Source organism: Lepus europaeus, chromosome 8 (genome assembly GCF_033115175.1).
Source record: "Lepus europaeus isolate LE1 chromosome 8, mLepTim1.pri, whole genome shotgun sequence".
Lineage (NCBI taxonomy): Eukaryota > Metazoa > Chordata > Mammalia > Lagomorpha > Leporidae > Lepus > Lepus europaeus.
The window spans coordinates 13,620,362-13,639,234 of NC_084834.1; the positions used below are offsets into that span (position 1 = coordinate 13,620,362).

Sequence of the window (18,873 nt, forward strand, 5' to 3'; positions counted from 1 at the left end):
CAGCAGGCGCAGCTGGCCAGCGCTGGTGGGGTTACATTAAATTTTCTAATGCAGCAAAAATGATAGTTTCTGCAGGCATGTTTTTACAAATTGTTAGTACTCTGTTTCTCGGAGCCCATAGGCAGAAGTGGCATGGAAAGTGGAAATGTCTCACTCTTTGCACCCCAGTGAAGGCAGGCCAGAAAAAAGCCTGTCAATGGACTTCCTTGGATGCTGGAGACTGCCCCTCTGCACCTGGATTCTGGAATCCTTCGGGCAGGCACCTGTCTTTCTCTCCTCTGACTTCTATTTACACTCCCCAGATCGTTGAGATGATAAATAGCATAGGACTCAGGGGAGATTCTCTATCTCTCTGAATTTCAGATGTCTCATCTGTAGAATTATTTTTAAGTTTTTTTTTTTTTTTTAAGGTGGAAGTAATTTAAAGTATAATACCATGGTGCACACACTAGGTGCTCCAGAAATTAAAAAAAAGTATTTTTACCTCAGGAAAATAAAATTAGGTTTAACTAGGAATCTGAATGTCAAAGAAGGAAAACAAATCATCACTAAACCACAGAGCAGCCCTTGTAGTTTTTTTGTTTATAAGCTGGGTCCCCTTTTTGTTTTTGAAATCCTTCTTGTGATTCAGCTGACCTTTCATTTTTTTATTTTAAGGGTTTTATTTGATTTTCAGTTAGTCTTAACAGATTCAGTATAGTTCATAGATACAATTCTTGGGAATAATAGAGGAAGGAGGAGAAAGGGTGGGAGAGTGGATGGGAAGAAGGGTAGGGTGGGAGGTATCACTATGGTCCTAAATTTGTACGTGTGAAATACATGAATTTTGTTTACCTTAAATGAAATCTAATAAAAATGTTAAGTGAACGAATGTCATGTATTTAATATATATGCAGACTTAGGAGCATAGTAATGTTTCTTCCTGGTCTCCCACATGGTGGGCATAGGGGCCAAAAAACCTGGGCCATTCTCTTCTGCTTTCCAAGGCACATTAGGAAGGAGCTGGATCAGAAGTGGAACAACTGCTACTCGAACCAGCACTCATATGGGGTGCCAGTGCTGCAAGTTGCAGCTTAACTCCCTATACCATAAAGCCAGGCCCAGTTCCCCTTTCATAGCAGCTGTCACAATTATAATTTATATTTTTAGTGGGATGATTGCATAAATGACCATCTCCGGTGCACTTTAGCATCAGGGTGTTCATAAGGCACCCATCATCCAGTGTTTTGTGTGGTATGAATACTGTGAATTTTTTAAGAAAGATTTTGTTTAATGAATACAAATTTCATAGGTACATCTTTAGGAATATAGCAGTTCTTGCCCCCATACTCACCCTCCCACCCCCCAGTCTCATCCCACCTCCTGCTCCCTCACCCATGCCATTCTTCATTAATATTCATTTTTACTTCTCTTTATATACAGAAGCCCAACTCTGTATTAAGTAAAGATTTCAACAGTTTACACCCTTGCACACACACACAAAGTATAATGTACTGTTTGAAGACAAGTTCTACAGTTAATTCTCATAGTACAACTTGTTAAGGACAGAGGTCCTACATGGGGAGTAAGTGCACAGTGACTCCTGTAATGTTGACTTAACAGTTGACACTCTTATTTATGACATCAGTAATTGCCTGAGGCTCTTGACACGAGCTGCCAAGGCTATGGAAGCATTTTGAGTCCACGAACTCTGTCAGTATTTAGACAAGCCCACAAGCAAAGTGGAGGTTCTCCCTTCAAAGAAAAGCTCATCCTTCTTTGATGGCCTCTTCTTTACCCGCAAATCTCACTCACAGACGTCCTTCATGGTGATCATTTTTTTGCCACAGTATCTTGGCTTTCCATGCCTGAAATGCTCTCATGGGCCTTTCAGTCAGATCCAAATGCCTTAAGAGCTGATTCTGTGGTCAGAGTGCTGTTTAGGGCAATTGTCGTTATATGAGTCTGCTGTGTGGACTGCTTTCCACGTTGGATCATTCTCTCCTTTTTAATTCTCTCTATTGTCATTTGCAGACATTTGGTCTTATTTATGTGATTCCTTTGACACTTCATCCTGTCTATATGATAAGTTACACACTTAATATGATCACTTTGATTAGTAAGATGGCATTAGTACCACCCAGCTTCATGTGATTTGGAGTCCCATGGCAAGTTTTTAGCTTTACCCTTAGGGGTAAGTCCATGGAAACTTTTTGCTGAACTGTACATCTCTTCTCTTTCTTATTCCATTTCTTATTTTTTTTTAACTGGGATCTATTTTCAAATGGATTTAAACAACTATGATTAATTCAATGTTAAGTAAAGAGCTCAACCAATGGCATTAAGTAGAAAAAGAGCATAGTGACAACAATAAAATCATAAACTGTTTCTCGACAGTCAAGACAAGGGCTATTCAAGTCATTGCTTCTCTTAGTGTCAATTTCACTTCTAGAGGTTTCCTTTTAGGTGTTCTGTTAGTTGTCACAGATCAGGGAGAAAGTGATATTTGTCCCTTTGGGACTGGCTTATTTCACTAAGTATGGTGTTTTCAAGATTCCTCCATTTTGTTTCAAACGATGGGATTTTTTTTTTTTTTACCGCAATGTAGTATTCCATAGATTACATATCCCATAATTTCTCTATACAGTTTTCCATGGATTGGCATTTAGGTTAATTCCATGTCTTAGCTATTGTGAGTTGAGCTGCAATAAACATGGAGATACAGATAGCTCTTTTGTTTGATGATTTCTTTTCTCTTTGGTAACTTAGAAGGAGTGGGATGGCTGGGTCATATGGTAGGAAAATATTCAGACTTCTGAGGTTTCTCCAAAGTGTCTTCTAAAGTGGTTTTACCAGTTTGCATTCCCACCAACAGTGGATTAGGGTACCTTTTCCCCCACATCATCACCAGCATTTGCTGTTTGCTGATTTCTGTATGTGAGCCATTCCAACCGGGGTGAGGCGAAACCTCATTGTGGTTTTGATTTGCAGTTCCCTGATGGTTAGTGATCCTAAACATTTTTTCATGTGTCTGTTGGCCATTTGGATATCCTGTTTTGAAAAATGTTTAAGTCCTTGGCCCATCTCTTAACTGGGTTGTTTTTTGTTGTTAGGGAGTTTCTTGATCTCTTTGTAGATTCTGGTTATTAATCCTTCTTAGTTATATAGTTTGCAAATAATTTCTCCCATTCTTTTGGTTGCCTCTACACTTTCCTGTTTCTTTTGCCATACAGAAAGTTCTCAATTTGAAGTAATCTCATTTTTAATTTTGGCTTTGACTGCATGCACCTCTGGGGTATTTTCCAAGAACTCTTTGCTTGTGCCAATGTCTTGCAAGGTTTTTCCAATGTTCTCTAATAATTTGATGGTGTTGGGACATAGATTTACGTCTCCAATCCATGTTGAGTGGATTTTTGTGTGAGGGGATAAGGTAGGGGCCTTGCTTCATACTTCTGCGTATGGAAGTCCAGTTTTTCCAGCACCATTTCAGGAAGAGACTGTCCTTGCTCCTGGGATTGGATTTTTAGCTCCTTGATCAAAGATAAATGGGTTGTAGATGTGTAGATTGATTCCTGGTGTGTCTAGTCTGTCTGTTCCATTGTTCTATCCATCTGTTTTTGTACCAGTACCAGACTGTTTTGATTATAACTGCCTTGGAGTATGTCTGGAAAACTGGTACCATGATGCCTCAGGCTTTATTTTTGTTGTATAAGCTGACTTGAGCTATTCGAGGTCTCCTGCGTCTTCATATGCATTTCAGCATCATTTTTCTAGATCTGAGAAGAATGTCTTTGGTGTTTTGATCAGTCTTGCATTGAATCTGTAAATGGATTTCAGAAGAATGGACATTTTGATGATATTGACTCTACCAAAGCATGAACATGGAAGGTTTTTCCATTTTTTGATATCTTCTTCTATTTCTTTCTGTAATGTTTTGTTATTCTCATTGGAGAGATCTGTGACATCCTTGGTTATATTTATTCCAAAGTATTTTACTTTTTATAACTATTGTGAATGGGTTCGATCTTAGAAGTTCTTTCTCAGCTGGCATTGTTTGTTTATACAAAGGCTGTTGATTTTTGTGTGTTGAATTTATATCCTGCTACTTTACCAAACTCTCCTATAAGTTCCAGTAGAGTCTTAGTGGCATTTTTTTGAATCCCCTACGTATAGAATCATGTCATCTGTAGCTAGGGAATTTTGACTTCCTCTTTCCTAATTGGTGTCCATTTGATTTCTTTTTCTTGCCTTAAGGCTCTGGCTGAAACTTCCAGGACTATATTGAGTAGCAGTGATGAGAGTGGCCATCCCTGTCTGGTACTGGATCTCAGTGGGAATGCTTCCAAGTTTTGCCCGATTTGCTTAGAGTTTTCATCATGAACGGCTGTTGTATTTTATCAGATGCTTTCTCTGCATCTATTGAGATAATCATACGGTTTTTGTCAGCATTTTTCGAATGTGATGTGTCACATGGATTGATTTGTGAATGTTAAGCTATCCCTGCATACCAGGGATAAATCCCAGTTGGTCTGGGTGAGTGATCTTTCTGATGTTGGATTCAATTGGCTAGAATTTGTTGAGGATTTTTGCATGTATGTTTTTCAGGGAAATTGGCCTGTAATTCTCTTTCTCTGTTGCATCTTTTTCAGGTTTAGGAATTAAGGTGGTGCTGGTTTTAGAATGAATTTGGGAGGATTCCCTCTCAACTGTTTCGAATAGCTTAAGAAGAATTGCAGTTAATTCTTCTTTAAATGTCTGGTAGAATTCAGCAGTGCAGCCATCCAGTCCTGGGCTTTTCTTTGTGGGGAGGGCCTTTATTAATGATTCAATTTCTGTCTTGGTTATGAGTCTGTTTAAGTTTTGTATGTCTTCATGCCTCAATTTAGGTAGCTTATATGTGTCTAGGAATTTCTTCTACATTTCCCAGTTTGTTGGGATACAGCTCTGTGTAGTCATTTCTGATGATTTGGTTTTATTTCTGTGGTGTGTGTTGTACATTTCCTTTTTCATCTCTAATTTTATTGAGTTGGGTCTTTTTTTTTTTTTTTGGTTAGTTGGGCAATGGTGTGTCAATTTTGTTTATTTTTTTAAAAAAAGTAGCTCTTCATTTTGCTTATCTTTTATATTTTTTAATTCAATTTTGTTGATTTCTCCTCTATCTTTTTTTTTTCCTACTAGTTTTGGGTTTGGTTTACTGTTGTTTTTTCCAGATCCTTGAGATGTACATAGCTCATTTATTTGGTGCTTTTCCAGTTTTGTGATGTCGGCAGCTATTGCTCTAAATGTTGTTTTTAACACTGCTTTGCTGTATCCCATAAGTTTTGATATGTTATGTTGTCTTCATTTGTTTCCAGAAATTTTTTGATTCTTCTGTTGACTTCTTGTTTGACTCACTGTTCATTCAGGAGCATGTTGTTCAGTCTCCATGTTTGCATATGCTCTAGAGATTCCTGAGTTGCTGATTTCCAGCTTCATTCCGTTGTGGTCTTAGAAGATGCATGGTATGATTTAGATTTTTTTTTTTGAATTTGCTAAAACTTCCTTTATAGCCTCATATGTGGGCAGTCTTAGAGAAAGTTTCATGCACTGCTGAGAAGAATGTGTATTCTGCAACTCTAGGATGAAAAGTGTTATAGATCTCTGTTCAGTCCATTTGGTGTATAGCATCGATTAAATCTGCTGTTCTCTTGTTGACGTTCTTTCTGGTTGATCTGTCCATTGCTAAAAGCAGAGAAGTGAAGTTCCCCATTACTATTGCATTGGAGTCTAAGTCTCCCTTTAAATCCTTTAACATTTCTTTTAAATAGCCAGTTGCCCTGTGATTAGGTGCATATATGTTTATAGTAGTTACATGTTCCTGTTGAATTGATCCCTTAATCATTACATAGTGCCCTCTCTCTCTCTCTTTCTCTCTTAAAGAGTTTTTTATTTGATAAAAGAGCTGTCTGCACTTAAATGTTTATTGTAGCTCAATTCACAATAGCTAAAACATGGAATCAACCTAAATGCCCTTCAACAGTAGACTGGCTAAAGAAATATGGAATATGTACTCTATAGAATCCTATACAGCAGCCGGTGCCGTGGCTTAACAGGCTAATCTTCCACCTTGCGGCGCCGACACACCAGGTTCTAGTCCCAGTTGGGGCGCCAGATTCTATCCCGGTTGCCCCCCTTCCAGGCCAGCTCTCTGCTATGGCCCGGGAAGGCAGTGGAGCATGGCCCAAGTCCTTGGGCCCTGCACCCGCGTGGGAGACCAGGAGAAGCACAGGCTCCTGCCTTTGGATCAGCGAGATGCGCCGGCCGCAGCAGCCATTGGAGAGTGAACCAACGGCAAAAAGGAAGACCTTTCTCTCGCTCTCTCACTATCCACTCTGCCTGACAAACAAACAAACAAAAAAAGAATCCTATACAGCAGTTAAAAAAAAAAAAGAAAGAAAGAAAGAAATTCGGTCATTTGAAACAAAATGGAGAAATCTGGAAAACACCATACTTAGTGAAATAAGCCAGTCCCAAAGGGACCAAATATCATATGTTCTCCCTGATCAGTGACAACTAAATTAGCATCTAAAAGGAAATCTGAGACTGGCACCACTGCTCAGTAGGCTAATCCTCCGCCTAGCGGTGCCAGCACACCGGGTTCTAGTCCCGGTCCGGGTGCCAGATTCTGTCCCGGTTGCCCCTCTTCCAGTCCAGCTCTCTGCTGTGGCCCGGGAATGCAGTGGAGGATGGCCCAGGTGCTTGGGCCCTGCACCTGCATGGGAGACCAGGAGAAGCACCTGGCTTCTGCCTTCAGATCAGTGTGGTGTGCCGGCTGCAGCACGTGGGCCACGGCGGCCATTGGAGGGTGAACCAATGGCAAAGGAATATCTTTCTCTCTGTCCCTCTCTCTCTCTCACTGTCCACTCTGCCTTTTAAAAAAAAAGGGGAAATCTGTAGACGTGAAATAAACACTATGAGAAACAATGACTTGATCAGCACTTGTCCTGACTGTAAAGGAAAAACTTACTGTTTTATTCCATTTAGTATTTTTTTTATACTTAATACTATTGGTTGAACTCTTTCATTTACACACAAATATTCTTAGGTGTTTAAATTTAACTGAAAAGTGATCCCTGTTAAATATAAGAGTGGGAATAAGAGAGGGAAGAGATGTATAGTTTGGCACATGCTCTCTCAGACTTACCCCAATGGTAGAGCTAGAAATGTTCCATGGGATTCCAAATCAGTCCCATCAAGGTGGCATGTACCAATGCCATCTTACTAGTCAAAGTGATCAGTTTCAGTTCATAATTGATCAAAAAGTTAGGATTAAGTGTCAAAGGGACCACATAAACAAGACTAGTGTCATAAATAAGAGTGTCAATTGTTATATCAACAACAGGAGTCACTGTACACTTGCTCCCCATGTAGGACCTCTGTCCCTAATATGTTATACTATGCAAATTAATGGTAAAACTAATCTTCAAACAGTACTTTATACATTGTGTATATGTGTGGGTACAAACTGTTGAAATCTTAGTATATACCAAGTTAACCTTCTGTATATAAAAATAATTGAAAATGAATCTTGATGAAGAATGGGATAGGAGAGGGTGTGGGCAATGGGATGGTTGCAGATGGGAGGAAGGTTATGGGGGGGAAAGCCGTTATAATCCAAAAGTTGTACTTTCAGAATTTATATTTAAAAATAAAAGTTTTTAGCTGGCGCTACGGCTCAATAGGCTAATCCCTCGCCTTGCGGCACCGGCACACCGGGTTCTAGTCCTGGTTGGGGTGCTGGATTCTGTCCTGGTTGCCCCTTTTCCAGGCCAGCTCTCTGCTGTGGCCAGGGAGTGCAGTGGAGGATGGCCCAAGTGCTTGGGCCCTGCACCCCATGGGAGACCAGCAGAAGCACCTGGCTCCTGCCTTCAGATCAGCATGGTGCGCCGGCCGTGGTGGCCATTGGAGGGTGAACCAACGGCAAAGGAAGACCTTTCTCTCTTTCTCTCTCTCTCTCTCACTGTCCACTCTGCCTGTACCAAAAAAAAAGATAAAAATAAAAGTTTTTAAAAAAGAAAAAAAAAGATTGATTCATTTGAAAGAGTTACATAGAGAGAGGAGAGGCAGAGGCAGAGGCAGAGAGAGAGAGAGAGAGAGAGAGATCGGTCGATCAGTCTTCCATCTGCTGGTTCACTCCCCAGTTGGCTACAATGACTGGAGCTGCGCTGATGGACTTGGGCCACCTTTCTACTGCTTTCCCAGGCCATAGCAGAGAGCTGGATTGGAAGTGGAGCAGCGAGGTCTCAAACCAGTGCCCATATGGGATGCTGGCATTTCAGAACAGGGTGTTAACCCATTGTGCCACAGCACCAGGCCTATCCTTTGTCTCTTTTAACAGTTTTTGTGTTAAAGTCTATTTTGTCTAATATTAGAATGGCCACACCAACTCCTTTTGGTTTCTGTTGGCATGGCATATCTTTTTCCACCCTTACACTTTCAGTCTGCATGCGTCTTTCTTGATGAGATGTGATTCTTGTAGGCAGCAAATAGATGTTTTTTAAATCCATTCAGCCAGTCTGTGCCTTTTAATGGGGGAGTTGAGGCCATTTACATTCAAGGTGACTATTGATCAGTAATCACTTTTTCCTGCCATTTTTCCAAAAATATTCCCATTTTTTAGTTCGAATTTTCTTTGAACTTTCACTGATTCATTTTCTTCCTTCACCTTCTTTCATAGTGATGTCAGTGTTTCTGTGTGTGACTCATCCTTAAGCATTTTTTGTTGGGCTGGACAGGTGGCAACAGATTGTTTTAATTTCTCTTTGTTAGGGAAGGTCTTTATTTCATTTTCACTCGTAAATGAGATCTTTGCAGGCTATAATATTCTGGGATGACAGTTTTTTTTCTCCTAAGACTTGGACTATGTCTCACCATTCTCTCCCAGCTTGTAGGGTTTCTGATGAGATGTCTGCTGTGAGTCTAACTGGAGATTCTCTGAAAGTAATCTGGCGTTTCTCTCATGCACATTTTAGAATCTTCCCTTTAGGTTTTACTGTGGTGAGTTTGATTACAGTGTGCTGTGGTGAGGATATTTTCTGGTCATGTCTATTAGGTTTCCTGTGTGTTCCTTGTACTTGGATGTCCTTTTATCTCTCCAAACTAGGGAGGTTTTCTGTTAATATTTCACTAAAAAGGTTTTCTAATCCTTTCTCTCTCTCCATGCCTTCAGGAACTCCTAGAACCCGAATGTTGTGTGTGTGTGTGTGTGTGTGTTTATAGTATCCTGTAGATTTCCAGCTGTGTTTTTTAGGCTTCTAATTTCCTCTTCTTATCTTTGGTTTGACTGTATTCTTTCCTGTGCTTTGTCTTCCAAGTCCTATAGCCTTTCTTCTGCTTCACCAATTCTATTGTTAAGGCTCTCGGTTGCATTTTTGTATTTGTTCTGTTGAATTCTTCATTTCATTTGGATTTCTCCTTATGATCTCAATTTCATGGGAGAAATTTCCTTTCATATGCTGTTTGGATTTCAGTAGTTTGTGCATTTGCTTCTGATTATTTCTGTGTAATCTTATGATCAATTTTTTGAGCTCCATTTCTTGCATTTCTTCCATCTCATCATCTTCACAATCTAGCATGGAAGCATTGTGTTCTTTTGGGGACTTCATGTTGTCTTCTTCCTTCTTGTTTCTTGAATTGCTGCATTTGTTGTTTGGCATTTGTGGAGATACTCATTGTACTTTTATTTTTTTTTACTCTGGTGGGTTTTATATTTGTACTGTGACTGTGTAGATAAGTGGAATGTCTGCTTTTGAATCTCTAGAGGCTTGTAGTGGATGTGGTCAGAGAGCTCTGTTCAGTTCTCCAGGGTTAAGGGCATGCCTATGTTGACACGCCCAGGTTTGGCATGATAAATCTCACTCTCTTTTTTATCAGAAGGGAAAGTTACTCTGCTCAGCCGAGCTCCTCTCCTTAATGGAGACCAGTGCCTTAGTGCTAGCCCCAGTGGCTATAATATTCATCCACTCTGTCCCAAGGAGCACACAAAGGATCTGTGCAGTCCTCAGTGTAAGTTCAGATTCCCCAGCGATGTCTCTGTCCAGGTAACCAGGAAGCCCTGAGCGTGTGGAGTCTCCCAGTGTGAGTGTCCAGAGTCCCAGCCTCACCGTGGATCCTGCCTCACACCCTCAGTTTTTTTCACAGTCCCAGTAGAGAAGCCTCACATAGTCACAGGCTCCTATCCCCCTTGTTAGTTCTCCCCACCAGTCAGGGTCTTCATTTGGCTGTTGCTGGGCACAGACACGAGCTGGCACAGCTGTTACATGTCTAAAATGGTGCCTGCTCTATCGGCTTGTTACAGGATGCCATTGTATAGTGATTGTCCTTTTTTAATTTCCCTCCTCTAGTTTAGCCGGTACACTGTCCCCCATGGGGTTCCAAGCTGGGTTCCCTCTAGGTTCTTGGTTTTTTTGCCAGTGGCTTGGGCTTCTGCAGTCTGGTCTCACTCCCACCCCCCTTTCCAATGCTGGTGTGTAGGCTCTGCTGCTGGAGTCCTGAGCCTGGGCACCCACACCCTCTATGTATGTCCACCATGTCCCTTTAATTTTGGTAGCGTTTCCTTTGCTGCTTTCTCCCTAACTCTTCTCTGAGACTATGCTCTCTCCACTTTTTTTATTTTAAAGCTTTTATTTAATGAATATAAATCTCCAAAGCACAGCTATAGATTACAATGGTTTCCCCCCCCAGAACTTCCCTCCCACCCACAACCCTCCCCTTTCCCACTCCCTCTCCCCTTCCATTCACATCAAGATTCATTTTCAATTCTCTTTATATACAGAAGATCAGTTTAGTATATATTAAGTAAAGATTTCAACAGTTTGCCCCCACATAGCAACACAAAGTGAAAAATATTGTTGGAGTACTAGTTATAGTATTAAATCACAGTGTACAGCACATTAATGACAGAGATCCTACATGATATTTTTTAAAAAATTGATTAATTTTCTATGCAATTTCCAATTTAAAACCATGTTTTTTTTTTCCATTTCCAGTTTTCTTTATGTACAGAAGATCGATTCAGTATATACTATGTAAAGATTTCCTCAGTTTGCAGCGATTGAGATCCCAGTGGAACGAACGGGGCCATCAAAGAAGGAGGTACCCTTCTCTGAAGGGAGGAGAGAACTTCCACTTTGACTGTGACCCTATCGGAATAAGATCAAAGACGGCGAACCTTAAAGGCTTCCATAGTGTTGGCAACCCATGACTAGAGCCTAGGGAGATTGCTGATGCCATAAACAAGAGTGTTAAATTGTTAAATCAACATCAGGAGTCACTGTGTACTTACATCCCATGTGGGATCTGCCCTTAATGTGTTGTCCAATGTGAAGTAATGCTATAACTAGCACTGACACAGTATTTTTACACTTTGTGTTTCTGTGTGGGTGCAAACTGAGGCAATCTCTCCACTTTTTTTAAAGCTATCTTCTCCTGGGCTAGAACAGTAGGCTCCCTCCCTACTCCGCTGTCTTGGAACCCAAGACCAAATACTGTGAAATTGAAAACCAGAGCTTGACCATGTATGGGGCAAGTTTTCTTGCTTTTGAAAGGAGATACAAAATAACCGTGGTGGAAATGTGCTGATGGTAGAATGTGGGACACGAGAAGAGTGTTGCTTTGAAATGAAGAGCTCCGCAACAGGTGTTTTGGGACAGGCATTTTGGTGCAGCTGCCTTTTGGAAGCCTGCATCCCATAGCAGAGTAGCTGTGTTCAGTCCAGCCTCTGCCTCTACTTCTAATCCAGTTTGCTGCTATTGCGCATTCTGAGAGGCATCCATTGTTGATTCAAATACTTGGACTCTGCCACCCTCCCAGGAGACTTGGCTGGAGATCCAGGCTTCTGAACTTGGCCAAGCATAGCCACAGCTGCTGTGGGCATTTGGAGAGTGATCCTGCAGATGGAAAACCACTTTCTTTCCCTATAGATTTCAAAAAAGTAGAGATAATTGAACAATGTAAAGGAATATCTTGCTGTGTGTTATGGATTAGTTATCAAAGTGTTTGGCTCAGAAAGTGGTGGGAGTCCCTCATATATTAAAAAGTGGTTGGGGTCAGGCTGGTGCCATGGCTCACTAGCTAATCCTCTGCCTGCAGCACCAGCACCCCGGGTTCTAGTCCCGATCAGGGTGCCAGTCCAGTCCAGTCCAGCTCTCTGCTGTGGCCCGGGAAGGCAGTGGAGGACGGCCCAAGTGCTTGGGCCCTGCACCCACGTGGGAGACCAGGAGGAAGCACCTGGCTCCTGGCTTCGGATCGATGTGGCGCACTGGCCGTAGCAGCCATTTGGGGGATGAACCAAGGGTAAAGGGAGACCTTTCTGTCTGTCTGTCTCTCTGACTAACTCTGCCTGTCAAAAAAAAAAAAAAGTGGTTGGGGTCCTTGAAAGATGGTACTTTGATATTGAGTGTGATCAGACTATGATGATGAACGGTTTGGCAGGAATAAGACTATCCTAAATTTCCTTTTATTACCACACGAGTCCTAATGATTTGGAATTAGATTCATATGAAGTACCATTTTTTTCTCAGGTATGTTTTACGAGATATGTTCAGTCTCCTGTGGAAAAGAATTGTCCTCTCCTTGCTCAAATTTTTAAAACAAATTCTGAAATAATTTGATTCACATAGCTAGCTCATTTCTATCCCTTATGCTTTATATATCTAAAGAGGTCAAAAATATTTTCATCTATTTGCTTAGCACTATGAGATGAAAGAACGCAAGAAATTTCCCTCTATTCTCAAAAAGTATACAATTGGATCAGAACTATCACTTGGTGAGATGCATAATTACAAACAAAACCAAAGTATGCGTAATGAAATGAACCAGTTTGTTTACCTCATGATCCTCCGTCATGTATGTTCCTCTTTTCAGATCTCAAGCTCCAGAGAGGCCAGGACCTTGTTTCAGTCATCCCGGCACTTGGCACACAGTATTCTGCACATTTAGACATGCTCAACAACTGATATTTGAGGATGCTCAATAAGTAAATTTTGATTAGTGCAAGCAGACTAGCCAGAAATAAGCATCTTGATAATCCTTATATTATTATATGTTTGAAAAGGGAACATATTCTTGTCTCAAGCAAATACTCTTTTCTCCAAGCTCCCCCCCCCTCCCCCAGTTCTTGTGATTTCTGGCTATAGGCACTCTCCCCTCTAGCCTGGCTTGGCCATCTACCCTGTAAGTGTAGTCAACTTCATTTCCTTTCAGCAGATTTTATCATCAGTATTACTCATGTGCTCACCAATCAAAGTGACACTGTGGTAGAGATATGAAAGTAAGTGTGGTGCAGGTGAGCATTCAGGACTCCTCTTTGTAATTTGTAGCAAATTACTCAAATATTCCACTCTTTTGTTGATCTGTGAATATTTGAGAAATGAATTTTCCTCTGTAAACATTGCTTTGTCTCCTTTAGACTGGCAGAGGACAGTGCAGCAGCCCCCACACAAAACTACAATTTGCACATGGCTAAAGTCCGTGGTTATCTTACAGCATCCTGGGCACGTGAAGTAGGAATTGGTCTCTGCAGCAGGTGCTGCTTCTTGCATTTCCTGTTCATTTCTGTAGAGAGATGGAGGAGCTCCTTTGCTTGAGGTGAGTTCACCTGGCGAGTCATCATGGCTAGAAAGGCTAGTTAGTCTGTCATTTATTTATATAGGTAGGATACTTTTAGCATAATTGATTTGAGTCTATATCCTTGGATTTTGAACTTAACTATTCATAGTGGTAAATAGGAAACTACGTGTGGTATACTAGATGGCCCATTTAATCAATTGTTCAGACACATTTTTACCTATAAAGGATGATTGCAGATGCTTTCCTAGATTGACATGTATTGTTATGATACTCATACTTCATTTAAATGTATGAAATTCCCAATGTATTGTGTAAACTTCTAAAGGTCTCAGTCACCCTAGGTGGAGAATGTTCATGATTCTATGAACATTATACTGTTGAGCATCATTCTAGACATACTTTCCTATGAAATCAGAGCATTCCTCCTAATTACTTCAGGAGTCTTTGAATAACTCCGAAGGTACTTTCAGTTGATTAGATAAGTGTTAATTTACATCCCCCTTCCTCTCCTAACAACAGTTTTAAAGTATGCATTATTTTGAAATAAAAAAATGTTATTTGGGTTTTGTTTAGTTTAGCAAATGTTAGATTGCAGTGCTGTTATACACCTTTAGTCTTTATATATTTAAACGCCATGCTTAATACATTGCCTTCATCAATAGTGTCATAAGGTGTATTCTTTCTGTTATCACCTATTTTTTCCAAGGTCACTTTAAAATAAATTTTAGAATGTATATTCTCATCTCTACTCTAAATCTTATCCATTTTATAATATTTTACTATAATTTTTTTATATATTTAAAAAAATTTTTAATAGGCAGAGTGGACAGTGAGAGAGAGAGACAGAGAGAAGGGTCTTCCTTTGCTGTTGGTTCACCCTCCAATGTCCGCTGTGCCCGATGCACCATGCTGATCAGAAGCCAGGAGCCAGGTGCTTCTGCTGGTCTCCCATGGGGTGCAGGGCCCAAGCACTTGGGCCATCCTCCACTGCACTCCCTGGCCACAGCAGAGAGCTGGCCTGGAAAAGGGGCAACCAGGACAGAATCCAGCACCCAGAGTGGGACTAGAACCTGGGGTGCCAGCGCCACAGGTGGAGGATTAGCCTATTGAGCCGTGGCGCCAGCCAATATTTTACTATATTAATGTCTTAATAATAGATGTTGTCCTAAGGTCTTTCTGTATGTAACTCATTTAATCTTCACCTTTATTAAGCAAATGCACATAGTCTTCATCCATTCATCAAAAATGACTTATTGAGCATCTGTGAATGTGCAGAATGCTGTGTGCCAAGTGCCAGGACGAATCCAGCAAGGTCCTGGCCTCTCTGGAACTTGAGGTCTGAAAAGAGGAAAATACATGACTGAGGATCATGCAGTAAGCAAACTGGTTCATTTAATTATGCATATTTTTTCTGTTTGTAATTATGCAAGATTATGGTTTAACCATAATCTTATAATTATAACCAAAGAATTATGGTATTAACCAAGATTATGGTTCTGATCCAATTGTGTGCTTTTTAAGAATAGGGGGAAATCTCTTGCATTCTTTCATCTCATAGTGCTAAACAAATATATATCAATATTTAATGATGGTTACAGGAATGCTTTTATGGAACACCATAACCTGAGAGTTGTTGGAATTACCTAGTGGGATTTCAGGGGGCTAGAAAAGATCACCCAACAAATGGAGTTTGCTAATAAGGGAAGTACTCATACACAAATGGAAATAGTGTTGATTAGGAGCAGTCAGACAGCTAGGTTTCCAAATAGCCTCAGTGAGCCCTGTTAAGACTGAAACATTCAGTTGACCTCTAGGGCTGTTCAGTACCTCTAACACTTGAAACGTGGATTCAGAAGGAAAGCAGGAATAGTGTTTTAGTAAAACATGGAGATAAAAATTCTGGTAGTCTTTTTATGAAATATGTTAAAAAAATTCTTCTAGAAAGCAGAGACTGCTTGAAACATTATATGTCAATTTGGTAAACAATGGCAATAATGAGATCTTCCCCAAAACACTCCATGACACTTTAATGTCAGTCTTTCCTGTCTGTATTTGGCAAACCAATGATCTTACTATTACTACTTATATGGTTAATTATAGCAGTGCATCTAGAAGTGAAGTCCAGAAAGTAATGCCCTAGAATGAAATGTTGGTCTCGGTAGTAGGAGATGCCAACCAGTCTGTTGCTTCCAGCTCCTTCTGTAGCACCGGTTTTGCTTGAGCTGAGCCATTAACCTTTAAAACAGCCCAAACTGGGTTCAGAAAGGTAGCAAAAGGAATGACAGGAAAGGCTGAAAACCTGAGAGCAAGGGCTGCTTCTGGGTTCTCATTGCAAATGTGTGGACCCTGAAAATCTTTATGAAGTAAGGGAGCTATTGATGTTAGTGAGCTTGATCATTTCAGGAAAAATGGCCATGAAAGCTCTGTATGCCTTTTCACATCATGAGGTGTTTCACTAGGCATTCTGTGAAATGACATTTTTAAAGGTTGACATGCATTTTCTTCATTCCCTGTCAGCTAGCATCTTTAGCACAAATTCTTAGAGCTTTATATCATCTATGTGTTGCTGTACACTCTTGTGGGGTTTTTAATGTCCTATTTTATTTATGTAGTTGAAATTTAGAGTGACTAAGGACAGAAGGAGAGAGAGGGATGGGGGGAGAGAGAGAGAGAGAGAGAGAGAGAGAGAGAGAGAGAGAGAATGTGTATACCTCAAAACCAGTGGTTCACTACCCAAATATCTACAATAGACAGTACTGGACCAAGTCAGATCAAGATCCTAGAACTACAGCAGGGCTTCCCACATAAGTAGCAAGGGGCCCGAGTCCTTGGACCATAATCCATCGGTTTTCAAGGTTCTCTAATAAGGAGCAAGATAGAAGGGCAGCTGGATCTCAAATCAGCATTCCAATATGGAGTGTGGCATCACAAGTGGTGGTGGACTCATCCACTGCAACATCAAGCAAGCTTGTCTCAACCTCCTGTGCTGGGAGGCTTACCTTATGTAGAAGACATTGAAACCGAATGCTGAGGAGTCACGGCTGACATCCACACATTGCTCTACACAGAAAATGCAGCATTCTAAGAGTGCGGTGGGCCGCTGGTCTGGATTAGCTATCACTCAGTTTTTCTTATCATAGGTAGAGGAATGAAAACCTGTTGCAGTTGAGCCCATCAACATCAGTAGTTGAGACTTAAACCATACCTGAACTTTGAGTGAGATCCTTTTCCTAGTGTTGTCAGTCTGAGAAGCCAGCCTCCATGGGAAAGCTTAAGCAGAGTATACTCACCCATGAAATTTGGATTTTGCTGCATTCAAACAGAGAATATCAACAGTAAGTATTTTTTGTTCTATCTGTTTACTTTTTGAAAGTCCGAGTGATGCACATACGCATACACACACATACATGCACACAGGGAGGGGATAGAGAAAGAGAGGTAGGTAGATAGGTAGATAGATAGAGATATCAAAAATCTGTTCATTCCTCCAAATGCCTGCCACAGCTAGGTCTGGGCCAGGCTGAAAAAAGGGATCATGGATCTACCCCCGGGTCTCCCACATGGGTAGCAGTGAGCCCAAGAGCTTGAGGCGTGATCCATCAGTCTCACAGGTATGTTTGCAGGGAGCTGGATTGGAAGCAGAGCAGCTGGGACTTGTACCACCATTTTGACTTGGGCATCACAAGTGGTGGCTTAACCCACTGTGGCACCAGGCTGGCTCAATGAGTATTTTGTTTCTCATGCAAATTTGTAGACAGCTAGAGTGGGTCTATTTCACAGGTCTCATTCTGCCATTGGAGGGCTAGTGGCTACTCTGGACTCTTAAGATTAACTCAGAATCATTCACACTACCTTTCACCAACGTTTCCATATTTGCCATGTCTCATGGCCAAGCCAGAGAGTACAGTTGTCTCTCTGGTCCTTGAGGATCGGTTCCACTCACCTGTGGATACGAAATTCCAAAGATATTCACATTCCTTACATATAATGGTATATTACTTCCATTTCATCTGCTCATATATTCCTGCATACTCTAGACCAACTCTGGATGACATTATAATATCTAGTACAGTGTAAATAGTTATACTGTTTTGGGGGGAGGACTGACAAGAAAAAGAATCTTTACATGTTCAGTTATCTTTCACTTTACTTGAGTAGCCTGAAACTTTACCTTGTAGCCTGAAACTGTCAGAGACAATATTGTGTGAGTGAATGAGCATGGGTAACATTAAGTATTTGACCTGTTTTTGACCCAGTAGTGGTCATTTGCCAGCCTTGTAACAGATCACAATTTACTCTTGGGCACCACTATTCAAGACTCCCCTAGCTCAGAGAGTTGTTGATTTCTTTCAAGTTTAAGCTCTCTTGAAAAATATCATTATTTGTTTTCATCCATACGATCTCACGTTGGAGATTTCTCCAAATTTATGTCAATTCCATATTTTTCTAAACCACAGCTTGCCATTTCTTTGAGGTATTATCTGGGAGAATTTTGATCTGAAAACTTGGGCAGGAAGGCTTTTAAAAATGTAGTATTTTGCTTAGAGTGTATAAAAAGGCTCATAGTAGAACAAGGGTTCCATACCTGTCTTGTTAATCATTTTCTCGCTATATAAACATGCATGCTGAACAGAAGCTGCCTTTACAATTAGAATGCAGTGAAGCTGCTTCTGTTCCTTATCACGACCCTGTTTTAAAATATAGGCTCAGAGACCATTAGCATCATAGGGTACATATTCCCAAGAGACATTTTTCACTTCTGCTTTCATTTGCAATTTCATTTCAATTGTAGTGTTGAATATTTTCCCCATGTCTTGTGTATGAAAGGACAGAATGGTGGTAGAATGCTACACTGTAACTCCTAAATTCCCAACAAGGTGTGACTAATGCTGTCAGGTTTAAATTAAGATGAATTTCTTCAAGCTCGTTAAGACTGTGATATTCAGCTTTTCTAGTAGGAAGTTCACATGGGGGATTTCTCAATTCAAGAATATTAACACACTGAGTAAAAAGACACATGCTTTGTTGTTTCTAGGTTCTTTGTTTGAGTAATTTCATTTAATGTCATGCATTCCTGAGGAAGCTGAACTGTGGGCTCAATGGGATCCCAATTGTGCTGTAGTTTGACATTTACCTGGTCCCTTCCTTCAGTCCCCAGCGAAGGAAGTTCATCCTGTGGCTTCCCAACAAGCACATCCAATAAAGTGTTTCTGAACCATTTTCTTTTCACCTTTTGCATCCTTTTAGCAATTGAGTATCCAGGACACAGGAGATTCCCTTCACATG

The 18,873-nt window shown here is 40.7% G+C and overlaps 1 protein-coding gene across 1 annotated transcript in view; it reads left to right on the top strand.

Moving 5' to 3' along the window:
- Positions 1-13,215: 13,215 nt before the first annotated feature.
- LOC133765216 (rho GTPase-activating protein 20-like) overlaps positions 13,216-18,873 on the top strand; it is a 134,362-nt gene continuing 128,704 nt past the window's right edge. The window contains exons 1-2 of the mRNA XM_062198877.1: positions 13,216-13,605; positions 14,800-16,922. The gene's annotated coding sequence lies outside the window, so the exon portion shown is untranslated. The remainder of the gene's footprint in view (positions 13,606-14,799; positions 16,923-18,873) is intronic.